This window comes from Schistocerca serialis, chromosome 10, assembly GCF_023864345.2.
Source record: "Schistocerca serialis cubense isolate TAMUIC-IGC-003099 chromosome 10, iqSchSeri2.2, whole genome shotgun sequence".
Lineage (NCBI taxonomy): Eukaryota > Metazoa > Arthropoda > Insecta > Orthoptera > Acrididae > Schistocerca > Schistocerca serialis.
The window spans coordinates 73,034,145-73,059,161 of NC_064647.1; the positions used below are offsets into that span (position 1 = coordinate 73,034,145).

The 25,017-nt window shown below is 50.7% G+C and overlaps 32 non-coding genes across 32 annotated transcripts; all 32 read right to left on the minus strand.

Moving 5' to 3' along the window:
• Positions 1–639: 639 nt before the first annotated feature.
• Positions 640–712, minus strand: Trnaa-agc (transfer RNA alanine (anticodon AGC)). The gene has a single exon. It is a non-coding gene; the product is annotated as a tRNA-Ala (tRNA).
• Positions 713–1,128: 416 nt separating this feature from the next.
• Trnaa-ugc (transfer RNA alanine (anticodon UGC)) lies at positions 1,129–1,201 on the minus strand. Its single transcript has one exon. It is a non-coding gene; the product is annotated as a tRNA-Ala (tRNA).
• A 1,013-nt stretch (positions 1,202–2,214) lies between these two features.
• Positions 2,215–2,287, minus strand: Trnaa-agc (transfer RNA alanine (anticodon AGC)). Its single transcript has one exon. It is a non-coding gene; the product is annotated as a tRNA-Ala (tRNA).
• A 416-nt stretch (positions 2,288–2,703) lies between these two features.
• On the minus strand, positions 2,704–2,776 carry Trnaa-ugc (transfer RNA alanine (anticodon UGC)). Its single transcript has one exon. It is a non-coding gene; the product is annotated as a tRNA-Ala (tRNA).
• A 1,013-nt stretch (positions 2,777–3,789) lies between these two features.
• Trnaa-agc (transfer RNA alanine (anticodon AGC)) lies at positions 3,790–3,862 on the minus strand. Its single transcript has one exon. It is a non-coding gene; the product is annotated as a tRNA-Ala (tRNA).
• Positions 3,863–4,278: 416 nt separating this feature from the next.
• On the minus strand, positions 4,279–4,351 carry Trnaa-ugc (transfer RNA alanine (anticodon UGC)). The gene has a single exon. It is a non-coding gene; the product is annotated as a tRNA-Ala (tRNA).
• Positions 4,352–5,397: 1,046 nt separating this feature from the next.
• Positions 5,398–5,470, minus strand: Trnaa-agc (transfer RNA alanine (anticodon AGC)). Its single transcript has one exon. It is a non-coding gene; the product is annotated as a tRNA-Ala (tRNA).
• Positions 5,471–5,886: 416 nt separating this feature from the next.
• On the minus strand, positions 5,887–5,959 carry Trnaa-ugc (transfer RNA alanine (anticodon UGC)). Its single transcript has one exon. It is a non-coding gene; the product is annotated as a tRNA-Ala (tRNA).
• A 1,013-nt stretch (positions 5,960–6,972) lies between these two features.
• On the minus strand, positions 6,973–7,045 carry Trnaa-agc (transfer RNA alanine (anticodon AGC)). Its single transcript has one exon. It is a non-coding gene; the product is annotated as a tRNA-Ala (tRNA).
• Positions 7,046–7,461: 416 nt separating this feature from the next.
• Positions 7,462–7,534, minus strand: Trnaa-ugc (transfer RNA alanine (anticodon UGC)). The gene has a single exon. It is a non-coding gene; the product is annotated as a tRNA-Ala (tRNA).
• Positions 7,535–8,536: 1,002 nt separating this feature from the next.
• Trnaa-agc (transfer RNA alanine (anticodon AGC)) lies at positions 8,537–8,609 on the minus strand. The gene has a single exon. It is a non-coding gene; the product is annotated as a tRNA-Ala (tRNA).
• Positions 8,610–9,025: 416 nt separating this feature from the next.
• On the minus strand, positions 9,026–9,098 carry Trnaa-ugc (transfer RNA alanine (anticodon UGC)). The gene has a single exon. It is a non-coding gene; the product is annotated as a tRNA-Ala (tRNA).
• Positions 9,099–10,100: 1,002 nt separating this feature from the next.
• Positions 10,101–10,173, minus strand: Trnaa-agc (transfer RNA alanine (anticodon AGC)). The gene has a single exon. It is a non-coding gene; the product is annotated as a tRNA-Ala (tRNA).
• Positions 10,174–10,589: 416 nt separating this feature from the next.
• Trnaa-ugc (transfer RNA alanine (anticodon UGC)) lies at positions 10,590–10,662 on the minus strand. Its single transcript has one exon. It is a non-coding gene; the product is annotated as a tRNA-Ala (tRNA).
• Positions 10,663–11,664: 1,002 nt separating this feature from the next.
• On the minus strand, positions 11,665–11,737 carry Trnaa-agc (transfer RNA alanine (anticodon AGC)). The gene has a single exon. It is a non-coding gene; the product is annotated as a tRNA-Ala (tRNA).
• Positions 11,738–12,153: 416 nt separating this feature from the next.
• Trnaa-ugc (transfer RNA alanine (anticodon UGC)) lies at positions 12,154–12,226 on the minus strand. The gene has a single exon. It is a non-coding gene; the product is annotated as a tRNA-Ala (tRNA).
• Positions 12,227–13,228: 1,002 nt separating this feature from the next.
• Trnaa-agc (transfer RNA alanine (anticodon AGC)) lies at positions 13,229–13,301 on the minus strand. The gene has a single exon. It is a non-coding gene; the product is annotated as a tRNA-Ala (tRNA).
• Positions 13,302–13,717: 416 nt separating this feature from the next.
• Positions 13,718–13,790, minus strand: Trnaa-ugc (transfer RNA alanine (anticodon UGC)). Its single transcript has one exon. It is a non-coding gene; the product is annotated as a tRNA-Ala (tRNA).
• Positions 13,791–14,792: 1,002 nt separating this feature from the next.
• On the minus strand, positions 14,793–14,865 carry Trnaa-agc (transfer RNA alanine (anticodon AGC)). Its single transcript has one exon. It is a non-coding gene; the product is annotated as a tRNA-Ala (tRNA).
• Positions 14,866–15,281: 416 nt separating this feature from the next.
• Positions 15,282–15,354, minus strand: Trnaa-ugc (transfer RNA alanine (anticodon UGC)). The gene has a single exon. It is a non-coding gene; the product is annotated as a tRNA-Ala (tRNA).
• Positions 15,355–16,356: 1,002 nt separating this feature from the next.
• On the minus strand, positions 16,357–16,429 carry Trnaa-agc (transfer RNA alanine (anticodon AGC)). The gene has a single exon. It is a non-coding gene; the product is annotated as a tRNA-Ala (tRNA).
• Positions 16,430–16,845: 416 nt separating this feature from the next.
• Positions 16,846–16,918, minus strand: Trnaa-ugc (transfer RNA alanine (anticodon UGC)). The gene has a single exon. It is a non-coding gene; the product is annotated as a tRNA-Ala (tRNA).
• Positions 16,919–17,931: 1,013 nt separating this feature from the next.
• Trnaa-agc (transfer RNA alanine (anticodon AGC)) lies at positions 17,932–18,004 on the minus strand. Its single transcript has one exon. It is a non-coding gene; the product is annotated as a tRNA-Ala (tRNA).
• A 416-nt stretch (positions 18,005–18,420) lies between these two features.
• Trnaa-ugc (transfer RNA alanine (anticodon UGC)) lies at positions 18,421–18,493 on the minus strand. The gene has a single exon. It is a non-coding gene; the product is annotated as a tRNA-Ala (tRNA).
• A 1,002-nt stretch (positions 18,494–19,495) lies between these two features.
• Trnaa-agc (transfer RNA alanine (anticodon AGC)) lies at positions 19,496–19,568 on the minus strand. The gene has a single exon. It is a non-coding gene; the product is annotated as a tRNA-Ala (tRNA).
• A 416-nt stretch (positions 19,569–19,984) lies between these two features.
• On the minus strand, positions 19,985–20,057 carry Trnaa-ugc (transfer RNA alanine (anticodon UGC)). The gene has a single exon. It is a non-coding gene; the product is annotated as a tRNA-Ala (tRNA).
• Positions 20,058–21,059: 1,002 nt separating this feature from the next.
• Positions 21,060–21,132, minus strand: Trnaa-agc (transfer RNA alanine (anticodon AGC)). The gene has a single exon. It is a non-coding gene; the product is annotated as a tRNA-Ala (tRNA).
• A 416-nt stretch (positions 21,133–21,548) lies between these two features.
• On the minus strand, positions 21,549–21,621 carry Trnaa-ugc (transfer RNA alanine (anticodon UGC)). The gene has a single exon. It is a non-coding gene; the product is annotated as a tRNA-Ala (tRNA).
• A 1,002-nt stretch (positions 21,622–22,623) lies between these two features.
• On the minus strand, positions 22,624–22,696 carry Trnaa-agc (transfer RNA alanine (anticodon AGC)). The gene has a single exon. It is a non-coding gene; the product is annotated as a tRNA-Ala (tRNA).
• Positions 22,697–23,112: 416 nt separating this feature from the next.
• Positions 23,113–23,185, minus strand: Trnaa-ugc (transfer RNA alanine (anticodon UGC)). The gene has a single exon. It is a non-coding gene; the product is annotated as a tRNA-Ala (tRNA).
• Positions 23,186–24,187: 1,002 nt separating this feature from the next.
• Positions 24,188–24,260, minus strand: Trnaa-agc (transfer RNA alanine (anticodon AGC)). The gene has a single exon. It is a non-coding gene; the product is annotated as a tRNA-Ala (tRNA).
• Positions 24,261–24,676: 416 nt separating this feature from the next.
• Positions 24,677–24,749, minus strand: Trnaa-ugc (transfer RNA alanine (anticodon UGC)). Its single transcript has one exon. It is a non-coding gene; the product is annotated as a tRNA-Ala (tRNA).
• Between the last annotated feature and the right edge of the window lie 268 nt (positions 24,750–25,017).

Sequence of the window (25,017 nt, forward strand, 5' to 3'; positions counted from 1 at the left end):
GTTTCCGCGTCTCCATTGCACTGCGCAAACTACGAAACGCTCCCCAAACATGGCACTCACCCATGCAGACGACTTTTCCGACTTTACACGACGCTCACGCAACGCTCACGCCAGTGACAGCCTTATTTAGAGCTTGACTTCGCGCCCAAGCGAGTGAGCACATTTCGCCTACGGCTTAGGCCGCCCACCTAGTGTGGCTGCTCGGTGTCTGCAGGCAGCGAGGGGCTGCAAGCTTCCCGTATTCGCGCCTATGTCACCTCTGCTTGCTTGTCAGAGACAGAGTATCGCAAAACATACAACTCACTCCATGAATTGATTGCTACGGCATCTGTCATCAGCAGTCACAACTAGCAACACCAGTAGCAGCCGACTGCACGTAAAGAATTGGAATGTGCAGTGGGATTTTTGTGAATTCGGCGCAAGGCTGATCTTTCCGACATAGGTTTGAGAATCCTATGGGAACACGTGTACTGTTTCTAAATTAAGTGTAGTGGTGGGAGGAGGGTACTTCCTGCGCATTACAGCACGCTTGCCAATTGTGGCTGCAAATCGTTCGCTCGTATCTGCCTTGACACATTTTCTGGCTGTGAATTATTCCACTTGCATGGCAGTGTGCGCATGTTGGTGTGTTAAAAATTCTGGAGGCGCTGGGTATCGATCCCAGTACCTCTCGCATGCTAAGCGAGCGCTCTACCATCTGAGCTACGCCCCCTGCTGACCAACTGCGCTACATACAGCCATATCAATTGCACAGACCCTTGCACTCCAATTATTCCGCAGACAAACACTACTCTCAATGTGTCTGTGAGGGTGTCTTTCAGGTTTCCTGCATTCTGTATCGAATCGTAGTTGGCCAGAATCAAAGTGGCACGCACGACGTCGAAAATAGCGTTCGGCCAACGCTCTGAGGTAGACGAAAGTGTTGTTCACTCTCTAGACTTCACTGAGGTTAGGCCGTTTTACCCAAGGCAGATTTGCACTCGATGACACCTCGACAACAGCCGGTCCTCACATTTACGTCTTGCTCTCCTTACGTCAGTATACTAGTCTGTGACGCTGGCTTTGCAACATCTTGCGTGCCTTTAGGCTCGCCGCGACCAACACTTACCACGCACTGACCACAAAACATGGAGGCGCCGGGGCTTGAACCCGGGACCTTTCACATGCAAAGCGAACGCTCTACCAACTGAGCTACGCCCCCAAGCACAACCAAGCTGCGCTGTTCTCCATTCTTTACTACTCTTATGTGCACGGACACGATGGTTGGTTGGTTTGCAGGGCTGAAGGGAACAGAGTACAAAGGCGCGGACGCGTTCATATACACAAGAGTTCCAAGTAGTTTCGATGCTCTGGTATTACGACTGCAAATTCCGTCCGTTTTTAACGTCTTAAATTGAAGGGGCAGTCACAAGCTGCTCTGTTTTCAAGCCATGTCGACAATCACACAGCACCTGAGGTAACAAGCACATCTGAAGCCCCATTGTGCACTCGACTGTTCATGCCAACTCACTGCCTCGCACTTTACTACTGTGTACCACTCTTGTCGTCCAACTGCAAAAGACTGGGCCACAACAAGTTTCTTCGTCTCCATTGCACTGCGCAAACTACGAAACGCTCCCCAAACATGGCACTCACCCATGCAGACGACTTTTCCGACTTTACACGACGCTCACGCAACGCTCACGCCAGTGACAGCCTTATTTAGAGCTTGACTTCGCGCCCAAGCGAGTGAGCACATTTCGCCTACGGCTTAGGCCGCCCACCTAGTGTGGCTGCTCGGTGTCTGCAGGCAGCGAGGGGCTGCAAGCTTCCCGTATTCGCGCCTATGTCACCTCTGCTTGCTTGTCAGAGACAGAGTATCGCAAAACATACAACTCACTCCATGAATTGATTGCTACGGCATCTGTCATCAGCAGTCACAACTAGCAACACCAGTAGCAGCCGACTGCACGTAAAGAATTGGAATGTGCAGTGGGATTTTTGTGAATTCGGCGCAAGGCTGATCTTTCCGACATAGGTTTGAGAATCCTATGGGAACACGTGTACTGTTTCTAAATTAAGTGTAGTGGTGGGAGGAGGGTACTTCCTGCGCATTACAGCACGCTTGCCAATTGTGGCTGCTAATCGTTCGCTCGTATCTGCCTTGACACATTTTCTGGCTGTGAATTATTCCACTTGCATGGCAGTGTGCGCATGTTGGTGTGTTAAAAATTCTGGAGGCGCTGGGTATCGATCCCAGTACCTCTCGCATGCTAAGCGAGCGCTCTACCATCTGAGCTACGCCCCCTGCTGACCAACTGCGCTACATACAGCCATATCAATTGCACAGACCCTTGCACTCCAATTATTCCGCAGACAAACACTACTCTCAATGTGTCTGTGAGGGTGTCTTTCAGGTTTCCTGCATTCTGTATCGAATCGTAGTTGGCCAGAATCAAAGTGGCACGCACGACGTCGAAAATAGCGTTCGGCCAACGCTCTGACGTAGACGAAAGTGTTGTTCACTCTCTAGACTTCACTGAGGTTAGGCCGTTTTACCCAAGGCAGATTTGCACTCGATGACACCTCGACAACAGCCGGTCCTCACATTTACGTCTTGCTCTCCTTACGTCAGTATACTAGTCTGTGACGCTGGCTTTGCAACATCTTGCGTGCCTTTAGGCTCGCCGCGACCAACACTTACCACGCACTGACCACAAAACATGGAGGCGCCGGGGCTTGAACCCGGGACCTTTCACATGCAAAGCGAACGCTCTACCAACTGAGCTACGCCCCCAAGCACAACCAAGCTGCGCTGTTCTCCATTCTTTACTACTCTTATGTGCACGGACACGATGGTTGGTTGGTTTGCAGGGCTGAAGGGAACAGAGTACAAAGGCGCGGACGCGTTCATATACACAAGAGTTCCAAGTAGTTTCGATGCTCTGGTATTACGACTGCAAATTCCGTCCGTTTTTAACGTCTTAAATTGAAGGGGCAGTCACAAGCTGCTCTGTTTTCAAGCCATGTCGACAATCACACAGCACCTGAGGTAACAAGCACATCTGAAGCCCCATTGTGCACTCGACTGTTCATGCCAACTCACTGCCTCGCACTTTACTACTGTGTACCACTCTTGTCGTCCAACTGCAAAAGACTGGGCCACAACAAGTTTCCGCGTCTCCATTGCACTGCGCAAACTACGAAACGCTCCCCAAACATGGCACTCACCCATGCAGACGACTTTTCCGACTTTACACGACGCTCACGCAACGCTCACGCCAGTGACAGCCTTATTTAGAGCTTGACTTCGCGCCCAAGCGAGTGAGCACATTTCGCCTACGGCTTAGGCCGCCCACCTAGTGTGGCTGCTCGGTGTCTGCAGGCAGCGAGGGGCTGCAAGCTTCCCGTATTCGCGCCTATGTCACCTCTGCTTGCTTGTCAGAGACAGAGTATCGCAAAACATACAACTCACTCCATGAATTGATTGCTACGGCATCTGTCATCAGCAGTCACAACTAGCAACACCAGTAGCAGCCGACTGCACGTAAAGAATTGGAATGTGCAGTGGGATTTTTGTGAATTCGGCGCAAGGCTGATCTTTCCGACATAGGTTTGAGAATCCTATGGGAACACGTGTACTGTTTCTAAATTAAGTGTAGTGGTGGGAGGAGGGTACTTCCTGCGCATTACAGCACGCTTGCCAATTGTGGCTGCTAATCGTTCGCTCGTATCTGCCTTGACACATTTTCTGGCTGTGAATTATTCCACTTGCATGGCAGTGTGCGCATGTTGGTGTGTTAAAAATTCTGGAGGCGCTGGGTATCGATCCCAGTACCTCTCGCATGCTAAGCGAGCGCTCTACCATCTGAGCTACGCCCCCTGCTGACCAACTGCGCTACATACAGCCATATCAATTGCACAGACCCTTGCACTCCAATTATTCCGCAGACAAACACTACTCTCAATGTGTCTGTGAGGGTGTCTTTCAGGTTTCCTGCATTCTGTATCGAATCGTAGTTGGCCAGAATCAAAGTGGCACGCACGACGTCGAAAATAGCGTTCGGCCAACGCTCTGAGGTAGACGAAAGTGTTGTTCACTCTCTAGACTTCACGGAGGTTAGGCCGTTTTACCCAAGGCAGATTTGCACTCGATGACACCTCGACAACAGCCGGTCCTCACATTTACGTCTTGCTCTCCTTACGTCAGTATACTAGTCTGTGACGCTGGCTTTGCAACATCTTGCGTGCCTTTAGGCTCGCCGCGACCAACACTTACCACGCACTGACCACAAAACATGGAGGCGCCGGGGCTTGAACCCGGGACCTTTCACATGCAAAGCGAACGCTCTACCAACTGAGCTACGCCCCCAAGCACAACCAAGCTGCGCTGTTCTCCATTCTTTACTACTCTTATGTGCACGGACACGATGGTTGGTTGGTTTGCAGGGCTGAAGGGAACAGAGTACAAAGGCGCGGACGCGTTCATATACACAAGAGTTCCAAGTAGTTTCGATGCTCTGGTATTACGACTGCAAATTCCGTCCGTTTTTAACGTCTTAAATTGAAGGGGCAGTCACAAGCTGCTCTGTTTTCAAGCCATGTCGACAATCACACAGCACCTGAGGTAACAAGCACATCTGAAGCCCCATTGTGCACTCGACTGTTCATGCCAACTCACTGCCTCGCACTTTACTACTGTGTACCACTCTTGTCGTCCAACTGCAAAAGACTGGGCCACAACAAGTTTCTTCGTCTCCATTGCACTGCGCAAACTACGAAACGCTCCCCAAACATGGCACTCACCCATGCAGACGACTTTTCCGACTTTACACGACGCTCACGCAACGCTCACGCCAGTGACAGCCTTATTTAGAGCTTGACTTCGCGCCCAAGCGAGTGAGCACATTTCGCCTACGGCTTAGGCCGCCCACCTAGTGTGGCTGCTCGGTGTCTGCAGGCAGCGAGGGGCTGCAAGCTTCCCGTATTCGCGCCTATGTCACCTCTGCTTGCTTGTCAGAGACAGAGTATCGCAAAACATACAACTCACTCCATGAATTGATTGCTACGGCATCTGTCATCAGCAGTCACAACTAGCAACACCAGTAGCAGCCGACTGCACGTAAAGAATTGGAATGTGCAGTGGGATTTTTGTGAATTCGGCGCAAGGCTGATCTTTCCGACATAGGTTTGAGAATCCTATGGGAACACGTGTACTGTTTCTAAATTAAGTGTAGTGGTGGGAGGAGGGTACTTCCTGCGCATTACAGCACGCTTGCCAATTGTGGCTGCTAATCGTTCGCTCGTATCTGCCTTGACACATTTTCTGGCTGTGAATTATTCCACTTGCATGGCAGTGTGCGCATGTTGGTGTGTTAAAAATTCTGGAGGCGCTGGGTATCGATCCCAGTAAAATTCTGGAGGCGCTGGGTATCGATCCCAGTACCTCTCGCATGCTAAGCGAGCGCTCTACCATCTGAGCTACGCCCCCTGCTGACGAACTGCGCTACATACAGTCATATCAATTGCACACACCCTTGCACTCCAATTATTCCGCAGACAAACACTACTCTCAATGTGTCTGTGAGGGTGTCTTTCAGGTTTCCTGCATTCTGTATCGAATCGTAGTTGGCCAAAATCAAAGTGGCACGCACGACGTCGAAAATAGCGTTCGGCCAACGCTCTGAGGTAGACGAAAGTGTTGTTCACTCTCTAGACTTCACTGAGGTTAGGCCGTTTTACCCAAGGCAGATTTACACTCGATGACACCTCGACAACAGCCGGTCCTCACATTTACGTCTTGCTCTCCTTACGTCAGTATACGAGTCTGTGACGCTGGCTTTGCAACAGCTTGCGTGCCTTTAGGCTCGCCGCGACCGACACTTACCACGCACTGACCACAAAACATGGAGGCGCCGGGGCTTGAACCCGGGACCTTTCACATGCAAAGCGAACGCTCTACCAACTGAGCTACGCCCCCAAGCACAACCAAGCTGCGCTGTTCTCCATTCTTTACTACTCTTATGTGCACGGACACGATGGTTGGTTGGTTTGCAGGGCTGAAGGGAACAGAGTACAAAGGCGCGGACGCGTTCATATACACAAGACTTCCAAGTAGTTTCGATGCTCTGGTATTACGACTGCAAATTCCGTCCGTTTTTAACGTCTTAAATTGAAGGGCCAGTCACAAGTTGCTCTGTTTTCACTCCATGTCGACAATCACACAGCACCTGAGGTAACAAGCACATCTGAAGCCCCATTGTGCACTCGACTGTTCATGCCAACTCACTGCCTCGCACTTTACTACTGTGTACCACTCTTGTCGTCCAACTGCAAAAGACTGGGCCACAACAAGTTTCCGCGTCTCCATTGCACTGCGCAAACTACGAAACGCTCCCCAAACATGGCACTCACCCATGCAGACGACTTTTCCGACTTTACACGACGCTCACGCAACGCTCACGCTAGTGACAGCCTTATTTAGAGCTTGTCGTCGCGCCCAAGCGAGTGAGCACATTTCGCCTACGGCTTAGGCCGCCCACCTAGTGTGGCTGCTCGGTGTCTGCAGGCAGCGAGGGGCTGCAAGCTTTCCGTATTCGCGCCTATGTCACCTCTGCTTGCTTGTCAGAGACAGAGTATCGCAAAACATACAACTCACTCCATGAATTGATTGCTACGGCATCTGTCATCAGCAGTCACAACTAGCAACACCAGTAGCAGCCGACTGCACGTAAAGAATTGGAATGTGCAGTGGGATTTTTGTGAATTCGGCGCAAGGCTCATCTTTCCGACATAGGTTTGAGAATCTTATGGGAACACGAGTACTGTTTCTAAATTAAGTGTAGTGGTTGGAGGAGGGTACTTCCTGCGCATTACAGCACGCTTGCCAATTGTGGCTGCTAATCGTTCGCTCGTATCTGCCTTGACACATTTTCTGGCTGTGAATTATTCCACTTGCATGGCAGTGTGCGCATGTTGGTGTGTTAAAAATTCTGGAGGCGCTGGGTATCGATCCCAGTACCTCTCGCATGCTAAGCGAGCGCTCTACCATCTGAGCTACGCCCCCTGCTGACGAACTGCGCTACATACAGTCATATCAATTGCACACACCCTTGCACTCCAATTATTCCGCAGACAAACACTACTCTCAATGTGTCTGTGAGGGTGTCTTTCAGGTTTCCTGCATTCTGTATCGAATCGTAGTTGGCCAAAATCAAAGTGGCACGCACGACGTCGAAAATAGCGTTCGGCCAACGCTCTGAGGTAGACGAAAGTGTTGTTCACTCTCTAGACTTCACTGAGGTTAGGCCGTTTTACCCAAGGCAGATTTGCACTCGATGACACCTCGACAACAGCCGGTCCTCACATTTACGTCTTGCTCTCCTTACGTCAGTATACGAGTCTGTGACGCTGGCTTTACAACAGCTTGCGTGCCTTTAGGCTCGCCGCGACCGACACTTACCACGCACTGACCACAAAACATGGAGGCGCCGGGGCTTGAACCCGGGACCTTTCACATGCAAAGCGAACGCTCTACCAACTGAGCTACGCCCCCAAGCACAACCAAGCTGCGCTGTTCTCCATTCTTTACTACTCTTATGTGCACGGACACGATGGTTGGTTGGTTTGCAGGGCTGAAGGGAACAGAGTACAAAGGCGCGGACGCGTTCATATACACAAGACTTCCAAGTAGTTTCGATGCTCTGGTATTACGACTGCAAATTCCGTCCGTTTTTAACGTCTTAAATTGAAGGGCCAGTCACAAGTTGCTCTGTTTTCACTCCATGTCGACAATCACACAGCACCTGAGGTAACAAGCACATCTGAAGCCCCATTGTGCACTCGACTGTTCATGCCAACTCACTGCCTCGCACTTTACTACTGTGTACCACTCTTGTCGTCCAACTGCAAAAGACTGGGCCACAACAAGTTTCCGCGTCTCCATTGCACTGCGCAAACTACGAAACGCTCCCCAAACATGGCACTCACCCATGCAGACGACTTTTCCGACTTTACACGACGCTCACGCTAGTGACAGTCTTATTTAGAGCTTGACGTCGCGCCCAAGCGAGTGAGCACATTTCGCCTACGGCTTAGGCCGCCCACCTAGTGTGGCTGCTCGGTGTCTGCAGGCAGCGAGGGGCTGCAAGCTTTCCGTATTCGCGCCTATGTCACCTCTGCTTGCTTGTCAGAGACAGAGTATCGCAAAACATACAACTCACTCCATGAATTGATTGCTACGGCATCTGTCATCAGCAGTCACAACTAGCAACACCAGTAGCAGCCGACTGCACGTAAAGAATTGGAATGTGCAGTGGGATTTTTGTGAATTCGGCGCAAGGCTCATCTTTCCGACATAGGTTTGAGAATCTTATGGGAACACGAGTACTGTTTCTAAATTAAGTGTAGTGGTTGGAGGAGGGTACTTCCTGCGCATTACAGCACGCTTGCCAATTGTGGCTGCTAATCGTTCGCTCGTATCTGCCTTGACACATTTTCTGGCTGTGAATTATTCCACTTGCATGGCAGTGTGCGCATGTTGGTGTGTTAAAAATTCTGGAGGCGCTGGGTATCGATCCCAGTACCTCTCGCATGCTAAGCGAGCGCTCTACCATCTGAGCTACGCCCCCTGCTGACGAACTGCGCTACATACAGTCATATCAATTGCACACACCCTTGCACTCCAATTATTCCGCAGACAAACACTACTCTCAATGTGTCTGTGAGGGTGTCTTTCAGGTTTCCTGCATTCTGTATCGAATCGTAGTTGGCCAAAATCAAAGTGGCACGCACGACGTCGAAAATAGCGTTCGGCCAACGCTCTGAGGTAGACGAAAGTGTTGTTCACTCTCTAGACTTCACTGAGGTTAGGCCGTTTTACCCAAGGCAGATTTGCACTCGATGACACCTCGACAACAGCCGGTCCTCACATTTACGTCTTGCTCTCCTTACGTCAGTATACGAGTCTGTGACGCTGGCTTTGCAACAGCTTGCGTGCCTTTAGGCTCGCCGCGACCGACACTTACCACGCACTGACCACAAAACATGGAGGCGCCGGGGCTTGAACCCGGGACCTTTCACATGCAAAGCGAACGCTCTACCAACTGAGCTACGCCCCCAAGCACAACCAAGCTGCGCTGTTCTCCATTCTTTACTACTCTTATGTGCACGGACACGATGGTTGGTTGGTTTGCAGGGCTGAAGGGAACAGAGTACAAAGGCGCGGACGCGTTCATATACACAAGACTTCCAAGTAGTTTCGATGCTCTGGTATTACGACTGCAAATTCCGTCCGTTTTTAACGTCTTAAATTGAAGGGCCAGTCACAAGTTGCTCTGTTTTCACTCCATGTCGACAATCACACAGCACCTGAGGTAACAAGCACATCTGAAGCCCCATTGTGCACTCGACTGTTCATGCCAACTCACTGCCTCGCACTTTACTACTGTGTACCACTCTTGTCGTCCAACTGCAAAAGACTGGGCCACAACAAGTTTCCGCGTCTCCATTGCACTGCGCAAACTACGAAACGCTCCCCAAACATGGCACTCACCCATGCAGACGACTTTTCCGACTTTACACGACGCTCACGCTAGTGACAGTCTTATTTAGAGCTTGACGTCGCGCCCAAGCGAGTGAGCACATTTCGCCTACGGCTTAGGCCGCCCACCTAGTGTGGCTGCTCGGTGTCTGCAGGCAGCGAGGGGCTGCAAGCTTTCCGTATTCGCGCCTATGTCACCTCTGCTTGCTTGTCAGAGACAGAGTATCGCAAAACATACAACTCACTCCATGAATTGATTGCTACGGCATCTGTCATCAGCAGTCACAACTAGCAACACCAGTAGCAGCCGACTGCACGTAAAGAATTGGAATGTGCAGTGGGATTTTTGTGAATTCGGCGCAAGGCTCATCTTTCCGACATAGGTTTGAGAATCTTATGGGAACACGAGTACTGTTTCTAAATTAAGTGTAGTGGTTGGAGGAGGGTACTTCCTGCGCATTACAGCACGCTTGCCAATTGTGGCTGCTAATCGTTCGCTCGTATCTGCCTTGACACATTTTCTGGCTGTGAATTATTCCACTTGCATGGCAGTGTGCGCATGTTGGTGTGTTAAAAATTCTGGAGGCGCTGGGTATCGATCCCAGTACCTCTCGCATGCTAAGCGAGCGCTCTACCATCTGAGCTACGCCCCCTGCTGACGAACTGCGCTACATACAGCCATATCAATTGCACACACCCTTGCACTCCAATTATTCCGCAGACAAACACTACTCTCAATGTGTCTGTGAGGGTGTCTTTCAGGTTTCCTGCATTCTGTATCGAATCGTAGTTGGCCAAAATCAAAGTGGCACGCACGACGTCGAAAAAAGCGTTCGGCCAACGCTCTGAGGTAGACGAAAGTGTTGTTCACTCTCTAGACTTCACTGAGGTTAGGCCGTTTTACCCAAGGCAGATTTGCACTCGATGACACCTCGACAACAGCCGGTCCTCACATTTACGTCTTGCTCTCCTTACGTCAGTATACGAGTCTGTGACGCTGGCTTTGCAACAGCTTGCGTGCCTTTAGGCTCGCCGCGACCAACACTTACCACGCACTGACCACAAAACATGGAGGCGCCGGGGCTTGAACCCGGGACCTTTCACATGCAAAGCGAACGCTCTACCAACTGAGCTACGCCCCCAAGCACAACCAAGCTGCGCTGTTCTCCATTCTTTACTACTCTTATGTGCACGGACACGATGGTTGGTTGGTTTGCAGGGCTGAAGGGAACAGAGTACAAAGGCGCGGACGCGTTCATATACACAAGAGTTCCAAGTAGTTTCGATGCTCTGGTATTACGACTGCAAATTCCGTTCGTTTTTAACGTCTTAAATTGAAGGGCCAGTCACAAGTTGCTCTGTTTTCACTCCATGTCGACAATCACACAGCACCTGAGGTAACAAGCACATCTGAAGCCCCATTGTGCACTCGACTGTTCATGCCAACTCACTGCCTCGCACTTTACTACTGTGTACCACTCTTGTCGTCCAACTGCAAAAGACTGGGCCACAACAAGTTTCCGCGTCTCCATTGCACTGCGCAAACTACGAAACGCTCCCCAAACATGGCACTCACCCATGCAGACGACTTTTCCGACTTTACACGACGCTCACGCTAGTGACAGTCTTATTTAGAGCTTGACGTCGCGCCCAAGCGAGTGAGCACATTTCGCCTACGGCTTAGGCCGCCCACCTAGTGTGGCTGCTCGGTGTCTGCAGGCAGCGAGGGGCTGCAAGCTTTCCGTATTCGCGCCTATGTCACCTCTGCTTGCTTGTCAGAGACAGAGTATCGCAAAACATACAACTCACTCCATGAATTGATTGCTACGGCATCTGTCATCAGCAGTCACAACTAGCAACACCAGTAGCAGCCGACTGCACGTAAAGAATTGGAATGTGCAGTGGGATTTTTGTGAATTCGGCGCAAGGCTCATCTTTCCGACATAGGTTTGAGAATCTTATGGGAACACGAGTACTGTTTCTAAATTAAGTGTAGTGGTTGGAGGAGGGTACTTCCTGCGCATTACAGCACGCTTGCCAATTGTGGCTGCTAATCGTTCGCTCGTATCTGCCTTGACACATTTTCTGGCTGTGAATTATTCCACTTGCATGGCAGTGTGCGCATGTTGGTGTGTTAAAAATTCTGGAGGCGCTGGGTATCGATCCCAGTACCTCTCGCATGCTAAGCGAGCGCTCTACCATCTGAGCTACGCCCCCTGCTGACGAACTGCGCTACATACAGCCATATCAATTGCACACACCCATGCACTCCAATTATTCCGCAGACAAACACTACTCTCAATGTGTCTGTGAGGGTGTCTTTCAGGTTTCCTGCATTCTGTCTCGAATCGTAGTTGGCCAAAATCAAAGTGGCACGCACGACGTCGAAAATAGCGTTCGGCCAACGCTCTGAGGTAGACGAAAGTGTTGTTCACTCTCTAGACTTCACTGAGGTTAGGCCGTTTTACCCAAGGCAGATTTGCACTCGATGACACCTCGACAACAGCCGGTCCTCACATTTACGTCTTGCTCTCCTTACGTCAGTATACGAGTCTGTGACGCTGGCTTTGCAACAGCTTGCGTGCCTTTAGGCTCGCCGCGACCAACACTTACCACGCACTGACCACAAAACATGGAGGCGCTGGGGCTTGAACCCGGGACCTTTCACATGCAAAGCGAACGCTCTACCAACTGAGCTCCGCCCCCAAGCACAACCAAGCTGCGCTGTTCTCCATTCTTTACTACTCTTATGTGCACGGACACGATGGTTGGTTGGTTTGCAGGGCTGAAGGGAACAGAGTACAAAGGCGCGGACGCGTTCATATACACAAGAGTTCCAAGTAGTTTCGATGCTCTGGTATTACGACTGCAAATTCCGTCCGTTTTTAACGTCTTAAATTGAAGGGCCAGTCACAAGTTGCGCTGTTTTCACTCCATGTCGACAATCACACAGCACCTGAGGTAACAAGCACATCTGAAGCCCCATTGTGCACTCGACTGTTCATGCCAACTCACTGCCTCGCACTTTACTACTGTGTACCACTCTTGTCGTCCAACTGCAAAAGACTGGGCCACAACAAGTTTCCGCGTCTCCATTGCACTGCGCAAACTACGAAACGCTCCCCAAACATGGCACTCACCCATGCAGACGACTTTTCCGACTTTACACGACGCTCACGCTAGTGACAGCCTTATTTAGAGCTTGACGTCGCGCCCAAGCGAGTGAGCACATTTCGCCTACGGCTTAGGCTGCCCACCTAGTGTGGCTGCTCGGTGTCTGCAGGCAGCGAGGGGCTGCAAGCTTTCCGTATTCGCGCCTATGTCACCTCTGCTTGCTTGTCAAAGACAGAGTATCGCAAAACATACAACTCACTCCATGAATTGATTGCTACGGCATCTGTCATCAGCAGTCACAACTAGCAACACCAGTAGCAGCCGACTGCACGTAAAGAATTGGAATGTGCAGTGGGATTTTTGTGAATTCGGCGCAAGGCTCATCTTTCCGACATAGGTTTGAAAATCTTATGGGAACACGAGTACTGTTTCTAAATTAAGTGTAGTGGTTGGAGGAGGGTACTTCCTGCGCATTACAGCACGCTTGCCAATTGTGGCTGCTAATCGTTCGCTCGTATCTGCCTTGACACATTTTCTGGCTGTGAATTATTCCACTTGCATGGCAGTGTGCGCATGTTGGTGTGTTAAAAATTCTGGAGGCGCTGGGTATCGATCCCAGTACCTCTCGCATGCTAAGCGAGCGCTCTACCATCTGAGCTACGCCCCCTGCTGACGAACTGCGCTACATACAGCCATATCAATTGCACACACCCTTGCACTCCAATTATTCCGCAGACAAACACTACTCTCAATGTGTCTGTGAGGGTGTCTTTCAGGTTTCCTGCATTCTGTCTCGAATCGTAGTTGGCCAAAATCAAAGTGGCACGCACGACGTCGAAAATAGCGTTCGGCCAACGCTCTGAGGTAGACGAAAGTGTTGTTCACTCTCTAGACTTCACTGAGGTTAGGCCGTTTTACCCAAGGCAGATTTGCACTCGATGACACCTCGACAACAGCCGGTCCTCACATTTACGTCTTGCTCTCCTTACGTCAGTATACGAGTCTGTGACGCTGGCTTTGCAACAGCTTGCGTGCCTTTAGGCTCGCCGCGACCAACACTTACCACGCACTGACCACAAAACATGGAGGCGCCGGGGCTTGAACCCGGGACCTTTCACATGCAAAGCGAACGCTCTACCAACTGAGCTACGCCCCCAAGCACAACCAAGCTGCGCTGTTCTCCATTCTTTACTACTCTTATGTGCACGGACACGATGGTTGGTTGGTTTGCAGGGCTGAAGGGAACAGAGTACAAAGGCGCGGACGCGTTCATATACACAAGACTTCCAAGTAGTTTCGATGCTCTGGTATTACGACTGCAAATTCCGTCCGTTTTTAACGTCTTAAATTGAAGGGCCAGTCACAAGTTGCTCTGTTTTCACTCCATGTCGACAATCACACAGCACCTGAGGTAACAAGCACATCTGAAGCCCCATTGTGCACTCGACTGTTCATGCCAACTCACTGCCTCGCACTTTACTACTGTGTACCACTCTTGTCGTCCAACTGCAAAAGACTGGGCCACAACAAGTTTCCGCGTCTCCATTGCACTGCGCAAACTACGAAACGCTCCCCAAACATGGCACTCACCCATGCAGACGACTTTTCCGACTTTACACGACGCTCACGCTAGTGACAGCCTTATTTAGAGCTTGACGTCGCGCCCAAGCGAGTGAGCACATTTCGCCTACGGCTTAGGCCGCCCACCTAGTGTGGCTGCTCGGTGTCTGCAGGCAGCGAGGGGCTGCAAGCTTCCCGTATTCGCGCCTATGTCACCTCTGCTTGCTTGTCAGAGACAGAGTATCGCAAAACATACAACTCACTCCATGAATTGATTGCTACGGCATCTGTCATCAGCAGTCACAACTAGCAACACCAGTAGCAGCCGACTGCACGTAAAGAATTGGAATGTGCAGTGGGATTTTTGTGAATTCGGCGCAAGGCTCATCTTTCCGACATAGGTTTGAGAATCTTATGGGAACACGAGTACTGTTTCTAAATTAAGTGTAGTGGTTGGAGGAGGGTACTTCCTGCGCATTACAGCACGCTTGCCAATTGTGGCTGCTAATCGTTCGCTCGTATCTGCCTTGACACATTTTCTGGCTGTGAATTATTCCACTTGCATGGCAGTGTGCGCATGTTGGTGTGTTAAAAATTCTGGAGGCGCTGGGTATCGATCCCAGTACCTCTCGCATGCTAAGCGAGCGCTCTACCATCTGAGCTACGCCCCCTGCTGACGAACTGCGCTACATACAGCCATATCAATTGCACACACCCTTGCACTCCAATTATTCCGCAGACAAACACTACTCTCAATGTGTCTGTGAGGGTGTCTTTCAGGTTTCCTGCATTCTGTCTCGAATCGTAGTTGGCCAAAATCAAAGTGGCACGCACGACGTCGAAAATAGCGTTCGGCCAACGCTCTGAGGTAGACGAAAGTGTTGTTCACTCTCTAGACTTCACTGAGGTTAGGCCGTTTTACCCAAGGCAGATTTACACTCGATGACACCTCGACAACAGCCGGTCCTCACATTTACGTCTTGCTCTCCTTACGTCAGTATACGAGTCTGTGACGCTGGCTTTGCAACAGCTTGCGTGCCTTTAGGCTCGCCGCGACCGACACTTACCACGCACTGACCACAAAACATGGAGGCGCCGGGGCTTGAACCCGGGACCTTTCACATGCAAAGCGAACGCTCTACCAACTGAGCTACGCCCCCAAGCACAACCAAGCTGCGCTGTTCTCCATTCTTTACTACTCTTATGTGCACGGACACGATGGTTGGTTGGTTTGCAGGGCTGAAGGGAACAGAGTACAAAGGCGCGGACGCGTTCATATACACAAGAGTTCCAAGTAGTTTCGATGCTCTGGTATTACGACTGCAAATTCCGTCCGTTTTTAACGTCTTAAATTGAAGGGCCAGTCACAAGTTGCTCTGTTTTCACTCCATGTCGACAATCACACAGCACCTGAGGTAACAAGCACATCTGAAGCCCCATTGTGCACTCGACTGTTCATGCCAACTCACTGCCTCGCACTTTACTACTGTGTACCACTCTTGTCGTCCAACTGCAAAAGACTGGGCCACAACAAGTTTCCGCGTCTCCATTGCACTGCGCAAACTACGAAACGCTCCCCAAACATGGCACTCACCCATGCAGACGACTTTTCCGACTTTACACGACGCTCACGCTAGTGACAGTCTTATTTAGAGCTTGACGTCGCGCCCAAGCGAGTGAGCACATTTCGCCTACGGCTTAGGCCGCCCACCTAGTGTGGCTGCTCGGTGTCTGCAGGCAGCGAGGGGCTGCAAGCTTTCCGTATTCGCGCCTATGTCACCTCTGCTTGCTTGTCAGAGACAGAGTATCGCAAAACATACAACTCACTCCATGAATTGATTGCTACGGCATCTGTCATCAGCAGTCACAACTAGCAACACCAGTAGCAGCCGACTGCACGTAAAGAATTGGAATGTGCAGTGGGATTTTTGTGAATTCGGCGCAAGGCTCATCTTTCCGACATAGGTTTGAGAATCTTATGGGAACACGAGTACTGTTTCTAAATTAAGTGTAGTGGTTGGAGGAGGGTACTTCCTGCGCATTACAGCACGCTTGCCAATTGTGGCTGCTAATCGTTCGCTCGTATCTGCCTTGACACATTTTCTGGCTGTGAATTATTCCACTTGCATGGCAGTGTGCGCATGTTGGTGTGTTAAAAATTCTGGAGGCGCTGGGTATCGATCCCAGTACCTCTCGCATGCTAAGCGAGCGCTCTACCATCTGAGCTACGCCCCCTGCTGACGAACTGCGCTACATACAGTCATATCAATTGCACACACCCTTGCACTCCAATTATTCCGCAGACAAACACTACTCTCAATGTGTCTGTGAGGGTGTCTTTCAGGTTTCCTGCATTCTGTATCGAATCGTAGTTGGCCAAAATCAAAGTGGCACGCACGACGTCGAAAATAGCGTTCGGCCAACGCTCTGAGGTAGACGAAAGTGTTGTTCACTCTCTAGACTTCACTGAGGTTAGGCCGTTTTACCCAAGGCAGATTTACACTCGATGACACCTCGACAACAGCCGGTCCTCACATTTACGTCTTGCTCTCCTTACGTCAGTATACGAGTCTGTGACGCTGGCTTTGCAACAGCTTGCGTGCCTTTAGGCTCGCCGCGACCGACACTTACCACGCACTGACCACAAAACATGGAGGCGCCGGGGCTTGAACCCGGGACCTTTCACATGCAAAGCGAACGCTCTACCAACTGAGCTACGCCCCCAAGCACAACCAAGCTGCGCTGTTCTCCATTCTTTACTACTCTTATGTGCACGGACACGATGGTTGGTTGGTTTGCAGGGCTGAAGGGAACAGAGTACAAAGGCGCGGACGCGTTCATATACACAAGACTTCCAAGTAGTTTCGATGCTCTGGTATTACGACTGCAAATTCCGTCCGTTTTTAACGTCTTAAATTGAAGGGCCAGTCACAAGTTGCTCTGTTTTCACTCCATGTCGACAATCACACAGCACCTGAGGTAACAAGCACATCTGAAGCCCCATTGTGCACTCGACTGTTCATGCCAACTCACTGCCTCGCACTTTACTACTGTGTACCACTCTTGTCGTCCAACTGCAAAAGACTGGGCCACAACAAGTTTCCGCGTCTCCATTGCACTGCGCAAACTACGAAACGCTCCCCAAACATGGCACTCACCCATGCAGACGACTTTTCCGACTTTACACGACGCTCACGCAACGCTCACGCTAGTGACAGCCTTATTTAGAGCTTGTCGTCGCGCCCAAGCGAGTGAGCACATTTCGCCTACGGCTTAGGCCGCCCACCTAGTGTGGCTGCTCGGTGTCTGCAGGCAGCGAGGGGCTGCAAGCTTTCCGTATTCGCGCCTATGTCACCTCTGCTTGCTTGTCAGAGACAGAGTATCGCAAAACATACAACTCACTCCATGAATTGATTGCTACGGCATCTGTCATCAGCAGTCACAACTAGCAACACCAGTAGCAGCCGACTGCACGTAAAGAATTGGAATGTGCAGTGGGATTTTTGTGAATTCGGCGCAAGGCTCATCTTTCCGACATAGGTTTGAGAATCTTATGGGAACACGAGTACTGTTTCTAAATTAAGTGTAGTGGTTGGAGGAGGGTACTTCCTGCGCATTACAGCACGCTTGCCAATTGTGGCTGCTAATCGTTCGCTCGTATCTGCCTTGACACATTTTCTGGCTGTGAATTATTCCACTTGCATGGCAGTGTGCGCATGTTGGTGTGTTAAAAATTCTGGAGGCGCTGGGTATCGATCCCAGTACCTCTCGCATGCTAAGCGAGCGCTCTACCATCTGAGCTACGCCCCCTGCTGACGAACTGCGCTACATACAGTCATATCAATTGCACACACCCTTGCACTCCAATTATTCCGCAGACAAACACTACTCTCAATGTGTCTGTGAGGGTGTCTTTCAGGTTTCCTGCATTCTGTATCGAATCGTAGTTGGCCAAAATCAAAGTGGCACGCACGACGTCGAAAATAGCGTTCGGCCAACGCTCTGAGGTAGACGAAAGTGTTGTTCACTCTCTAGACTTCACTGAGGTTAGGCCGTTTTACCCAAGGCAGATTTGCACTCGATGACACCTCGACAACAGCCGGTCCTCACATTTACGTCTTGCTCTCCTTACGTCAGTATACGAGTCTGTGACGCTGGCTTTACAACAGCTTGCGTGCCTTTAGGCTCGCCGCGACCGACACTTACCACGCACTGACCACAAAACATGGAGGCGCCGGGGCTTGAACCCGGGACCTTTCACATGCAAAGCGAACGCTCTACCAACTGAGCTACGCCCCCAAGCACAACCAAGCTGCGCTGTTCTCCATTCTTTACTACTCTTATGTGCACGGACACGATGGTTGGTTGGTTTGCAGGGCTGAAGGGAACAGAGTACAAAGGCGCGGACGCGTTCATATACACAAGACTTCCAAGTAGTTTCGATGCTCTGGTATTACGACTGCAAATTCCGTCCGTTTTTAACGTCTTAAATTGAAGGGCCAGTCACAAGTTGCTCTGTTTTCACTCCATGTCGACAATCACACAGCACCTGAGGTAACAAGCACATCTGAAGCCCCATTGTGCACTCGACTGTTCATGCCAACTCACTGCCTCGCACTTTACTACTGTGTACCACTCTTGTCGTCCAACTGCAAAAGACTGGGCCACAACAAGTTTCCGCGTCTCCATTGCACTGCGCAAACTACGAAACGCTCCCCAAACATGGCACTCACCCATGCAGACGACTTTTCCGACTTTACACGACGCTCACGCTAGTGACAGTCTTATTTAGAGCTTGACGTCGCGCCCAAGCGAGTGAGCACATTTCGCCTACGGCTTAGGCCGCCCACCTAGTGTGGCTGCTCGGTGTCTGCAGGCAGCGAGGGGCTGCAAGCTTTCCGTATTCGCGCCTATGTCACCTCTGCTTGCTTGTCAGAGACAGAGTATCGCAAAACATACAACTCACTCCATGAATTGATTGCTACGGCATCTGTCATCAGCAGTCACAACTAGCAACACCAGTAGCAGCCGACTGCACGTAAAGAATTGGAATGTGCAGTGGGATTTTTGTGAATTCGGCGCAAGGCTCATCTTTCCGACATAGGTTTGAGAATCTTATGGGAACACGAGTACTGTTTCTAAATTAAGTGTAGTGGTTGGAGGAGGGTACTTCCTGCGCATTACAGCACGCTTGCCAATTGTGGCTGCTAATCGTTCGCTCGTATCTGCCTTGACACATTTTCTGGCTGTGAATTATTCCACTTGCATGGCAGTGTGCGCATGTTGGTGTGTTAAAAATTCTGGAGGCGCTGGGTATCGATCCCAGTACCTCTCGCATGCTAAGCGAGCGCTCTACCATCTGAGCTACGCCCCCTGCTGACGAACTGCGCTACATACAGTCATATCAATTGCACACACCCTTGCACTCCAATTATTCCGCAGACAAACACTACTCTCAATGTGTCTGTGAGGGTGTCTTTCAGGTTTCCTGCATTCTGTATCGAATCGTAGTTGGCCAAAATCAAAGTGGCACGCACGACGTCGAAAATAGCGTTCGGCCAACGCTCTGAGGTAGACGAAAGTGTTGTTCACTCTCTAGACTTCACTGAGGTTAGGCCGTTTTACCCAAGGCAGATTTGCACTCGATGACACCTCGACAACAGCCGGTCCTCACATTTACGTCTTGCTCTCCTTACGTCAGTATACGAGTCTGTGACGCTGGCTTTGCAACAGCTTGCGTGCCTTTAGGCTCGCCGCGACCGACACTTACCACGCACTGACCACAAAACATGGAGGCGCCGGGGCTTGAACCCGGGACCTTTCACATGCAAAGCGAACGCTCTACCAACTGAGCTACGCCCCCAAGCACAACCAAGCTGCGCTGTTCTCCATTCTTTACTACTCTTATGTGCACGGACACGATGGTTGGTTGGTTTGCAGGGCTGAAGGGAACAGAGTACAAAGGCGCGGACGCGTTCATATACACAAGACTTCCAAGTAGTTTCGATGCTCTGGTATTACGACTGCAAATTCCGTCCGTTTTTAACGTCTTAAATTGAAGGGCCAGTCACAAGTTGCTCTGTTTTCACTCCATGTCGACAATCACACAGCACCTGAGGTAACAAGCACATCTGAAGCCCCATTGTGCACTCGACTGTTCATGCCAACTCACTGCCTCGCACTTTACTACTGTGTACCACTCTTGTCGTCCAACTGCAAAAGACTGGGCCACAACAAGTTTCCGCGTCTCCATTGCACTGCGCAAACTACGAAACGCTCCCCAAACATGGCACTCACCCATGCAGACGACTTTTCCGACTTTACACGACGCTCACGCTAGTGACAGTCTTATTTAGAGCTTGACGTCGCGCCCAAGCGAGTGAGCACATTTCGCCTACGGCTTAGGCCGCCCACCTAGTGTGGCTGCTCGGTGTCTGCAGGCAGCGAGGGGCTGCAAGCTTTCCGTATTCGCGCCTATGTCACCTCTGCTTGCTTGTCAGAGACAGAGTATCGCAAAACATACAACTCACTCCATGAATTGATTGCTACGGCATCTGTCATCAGCAGTCACAACTAGCAACACCAGTAGCAGCCGACTGCACGTAAAGAATTGGAATGTGCAGTGGGATTTTTGTGAATTCGGCGCAAGGCTCATCTTTCCGACATAGGTTTGAGAATCTTATGGGAACACGAGTACTGTTTCTAAATTAAGTGTAGTGGTTGGAGGAGGGTACTTCCTGCGCATTACAGCACGCTTGCCAATTGTGGCTGCTAATCGTTCGCTCGTATCTGCCTTGACACATTTTCTGGCTGTGAATTATTCCACTTGCATGGCAGTGTGCGCATGTTGGTGTGTTAAAAATTCTGGAGGCGCTGGGTATCGATCCCAGTACCTCTCGCATGCTAAGCGAGCGCTCTACCATCTGAGCTACGCCCCCTGCTGACGAACTGCGCTACATACAGCCATATCAATTGCACACACCCTTGCACTCCAATTATTCCGCAGACAAACACTACTCTCAATGTGTCTGTGAGGGTGTCTTTCAGGTTTCCTGCATTCTGTATCGAATCGTAGTTGGCCAAAATCAAAGTGGCACGCACGACGTCGAAAAAAGCGTTCGGCCAACGCTCTGAGGTAGACGAAAGTGTTGTTCACTCTCTAGACTTCACTGAGGTTAGGCCGTTTTACCCAAGGCAGATTTGCACTCGATGACACCTCGACAACAGCCGGTCCTCACATTTACGTCTTGCTCTCCTTACGTCAGTATACGAGTCTGTGACGCTGGCTTTGCAACAGCTTGCGTGCCTTTAGGCTCGCCGCGACCAACACTTACCACGCACTGACCACAAAACATGGAGGCGCCGGGGCTTGAACCCGGGACCTTTCACATGCAAAGCGAACGCTCTACCAACTGAGCTACGCCCCCAAGCACAACCAAGCTGCGCTGTTCTCCATTCTTTACTACTCTTATGTGCACGGACACGATGGTTGGTTGGTTTGCAGGGCTGAAGGGAACAGAGTACAAAGGCGCGGACGCGTTCATATACACAAGAGTTCCAAGTAGTTTCGATGCTCTGGTATTACGACTGCAAATTCCGTCCGTTTTTAACGTCTTAAATTGAAGGGCCAGTCACAAGTTGCTCTGTTTTCACTCCATGTCGACAATCACACAGCACCTGAGGTAACAAGCACATCTGAAGCCCCATTGTGCACTCGACTGTTCATGCCAACTCACTGCCTCGCACTTTACTACTGTGTACCACTCTTGTCGTCCAACTGCAAAAGACTGGGCCACAACAAGTTTCCGCGTCTCCATTGCACTGCGCAAACTACGAAACGCTCCCCAAACATGGCACTCACCCATGCAGACGACTTTTCCGACTTTACACGACGCTCACGCTAGTGACAGTCTTATTTAGAGCTTGACGTCGCGCCCAAGCGAGTGAGCACATTTCGCCTACGGCTTAGGCCGCCCACCTAGTGTGGCTGCTCGGTGTCTGCAGGCAGCGAGGGGCTGCAAGCTTTCCGTATTCGCGCCTATGTCACCTCTGCTTGCTTGTCAGAGACAGAGTATCGCAAAACATACAACTCACTCCATGAATTGATTGCTACGGCATCTGTCATCAGCAGTCACAACTAGCAACACCAGTAGCAGCCGACTGCACGTAAAGAATTGGAATGTGCAGTGGGATTTTTGTGAATTCGGCGCAAGGCTCATCTTTCCGACATAGGTTTGAGAATCTTATGGGAACACGAGTACTGTTTCTAAATTAAGTGTAGTGGTTGGAGGAGGGTACTTCCTGCGCATTACAGCACGCTTGCCAATTGTGGCTGCTAATCGTTCGCTCGTATCTGCCTTGACACATTTTCTGGCTGTGAATTATTCCACTTGCATGGCAGTGTGCGCATGTTGGTGTGTTAAAAATTCTGGAGGCGCTGGGTATCGATCCCAGTACCTCTCGCATGCTAAGCGAGCGCTCTACCATCTGAGCTACGCCCCCTGCTGACGAACTGCGCTACATACAGCCATATCAATTGCACACACCCATGCACTCCAATTATTCCGCAGACAAACACTACTCTCAATGTGTCTGTGAGGGTGTCTTTCAGGTTTCCTGCATTCTGTCTCGAATCGTAGTTGGCCAAAATCAAAGTGGCACGCACGACGTCGAAAATAGCGTTCGGCCAACGCTCTGAGGTAGACGAAAGTGTTGTTCACTCTCTAGACTTCACTGAGGTTAGGCCGTTTTACCCAAGGCAGATTTGCACTCGATGACACCTCGACAACAGCCGGTCCTCACATTTACGTCTTGCTCTCCTTACGTCAGTATACGAGTCTGTGACGCTGGCTTTGCAACAGCTTGCGTGCCTTTAGGCTCGCCGCGACCAACACTTACCACGCACTGACCACAAAACATGGAGGCGCTGGGGCTTGAACCCGGGACCTTTCACATGCAAAGCGAACGCTCTACCAACTGAGCTCCGCCCCCAAGCACAACCAAGCTGCGCTGTTCTCCATTCTTTACTACTCTTATGTGCACGGACACGATGGTTGGTTGGTTTGCAGGGCTGAAGGGAACAGAGTACAAAGGCGCGGACGCGTTCATATACACAAGAGTTCCAAGTAGTTTCGATGCTCTGGTATTACGACTGCAAATTCCGTCCGTTTTTAACGTCTTAAATTGAAGGGCCAGTCACAAGTTGCGCTGTTTTCACTCCATGTCGACAATCACACAGCACCTGAGGTAACAAGCACATCTGAAGCCCCATTGTGCACTCGACTGTTCATGCCAACTCACTGCCTCGCACTTTACTACTGTGTACCACTCTTGTCGTCCAACTGCAAAAGACTGGGCCACAACAAGTTTCCGCGTCTCCATTGCACTGCGCAAACTACGAAACGCTCCCCAAACATGGCACTCACCCATGCAGACGACTTTTCCGACTTTACACGACGCTCACGCTAGTGACAGCCTTATTTAGAGCTTGACGTCGCGCCCAAGCGAGTGAGCACATTTCGCCTACGGCTTAGGCTGCCCACCTAGTGTGGCTGCTCGGTGTCTGCAGGCAGCGAGGGGCTGCAAGCTTTCCGTATTCGCGCCTATGTCACCTCTGCTTGCTTGTCAAAGACAGAGTATCGCAAAACATACAACTCACTCCATGAATTGATTGCTACGGCATCTGTCATCAGCAGTCACAACTAGCAACACCAGTAGCAGCCGACTGCACGTAAAGAATTGGAATGTGCAGTGGGATTTTTGTGAATTCGGCGCAAGGCTCATCTTTCCGACATAGGTTTGAAAATCTTATGGGAACACGAGTACTGTTTCTAAATTAAGTGTAGTGGTTGGAGGAGGGTACTTCCTGCGCATTACAGCACGCTTGCCAATTGTGGCTGCTAATCGTTCGCTCGTATCTGCCTTGACACATTTTCTGGCTGTGAATTATTCCACTTGCATGGCAGTGTGCGCATGTTGGTGTGTTAAAAATTCTGGAGGCGCTGGGTATCGATCCCAGTACCTCTCGCATGCTAAGCGAGCGCTCTACCATCTGAGCTACGCCCCCTGCTGACGAACTGCGCTACATACAGCCATATCAATTGCACACACCCTTGCACTCCAATTATTCCGCAGACAAACACTACTCTCAATGTGTCTGTGAGGGTGTCTTTCAGGTTTCCTGCATTCTGTCTCGAATCGTAGTTGGCCAAAATCAAAGTGGCACGCACGACGTCGAAAATAGCGTTCGGCCAACGCTCTGAGGTAGACGAAAGTGTTGTTCACTCTCTAGACTTCACTGAGGTTAGGCCGTTTTACCCAAGGCAGATTTGCACTCGATGACACCTCGACAACAGCCGGTCCTCACATTTACGTCTTGCTCTCCTTACGTCAGTATACGAGTCTGTGACGCTGGCTTTGCAACAGCTTGCGTGCCTTTAGGCTCGCCGCGACCAACACTTACCACGCACTGACCACAAAACATGGAGGCGCCGGGGCTTGAACCCGGGACCTTTCACATGCAAAGCGAACGCTCTACCAACTGAGCTACGCCCCCAAGCACAACCAAGCTGCGCTGTTCTCCATTCTTTACTACTCTTATGTGCACGGACACGATGGTTGGTTGGTTTGCAGGGCTGAAGGGAACAGAGTACAAAGGCGCGGACGCGTTCATATACACAAGACTTCCAAGTAGTTTCGATGCTCTGGTATTACGACTGCAAATTCCGTCCGTTTTTAACGTCTTAAATTGAAGGGCCAGTCACAAGTTGCTCTGTTTTCACTCCATGTCGACAATCACACAGCACCTGAGGTAACAAGCACAT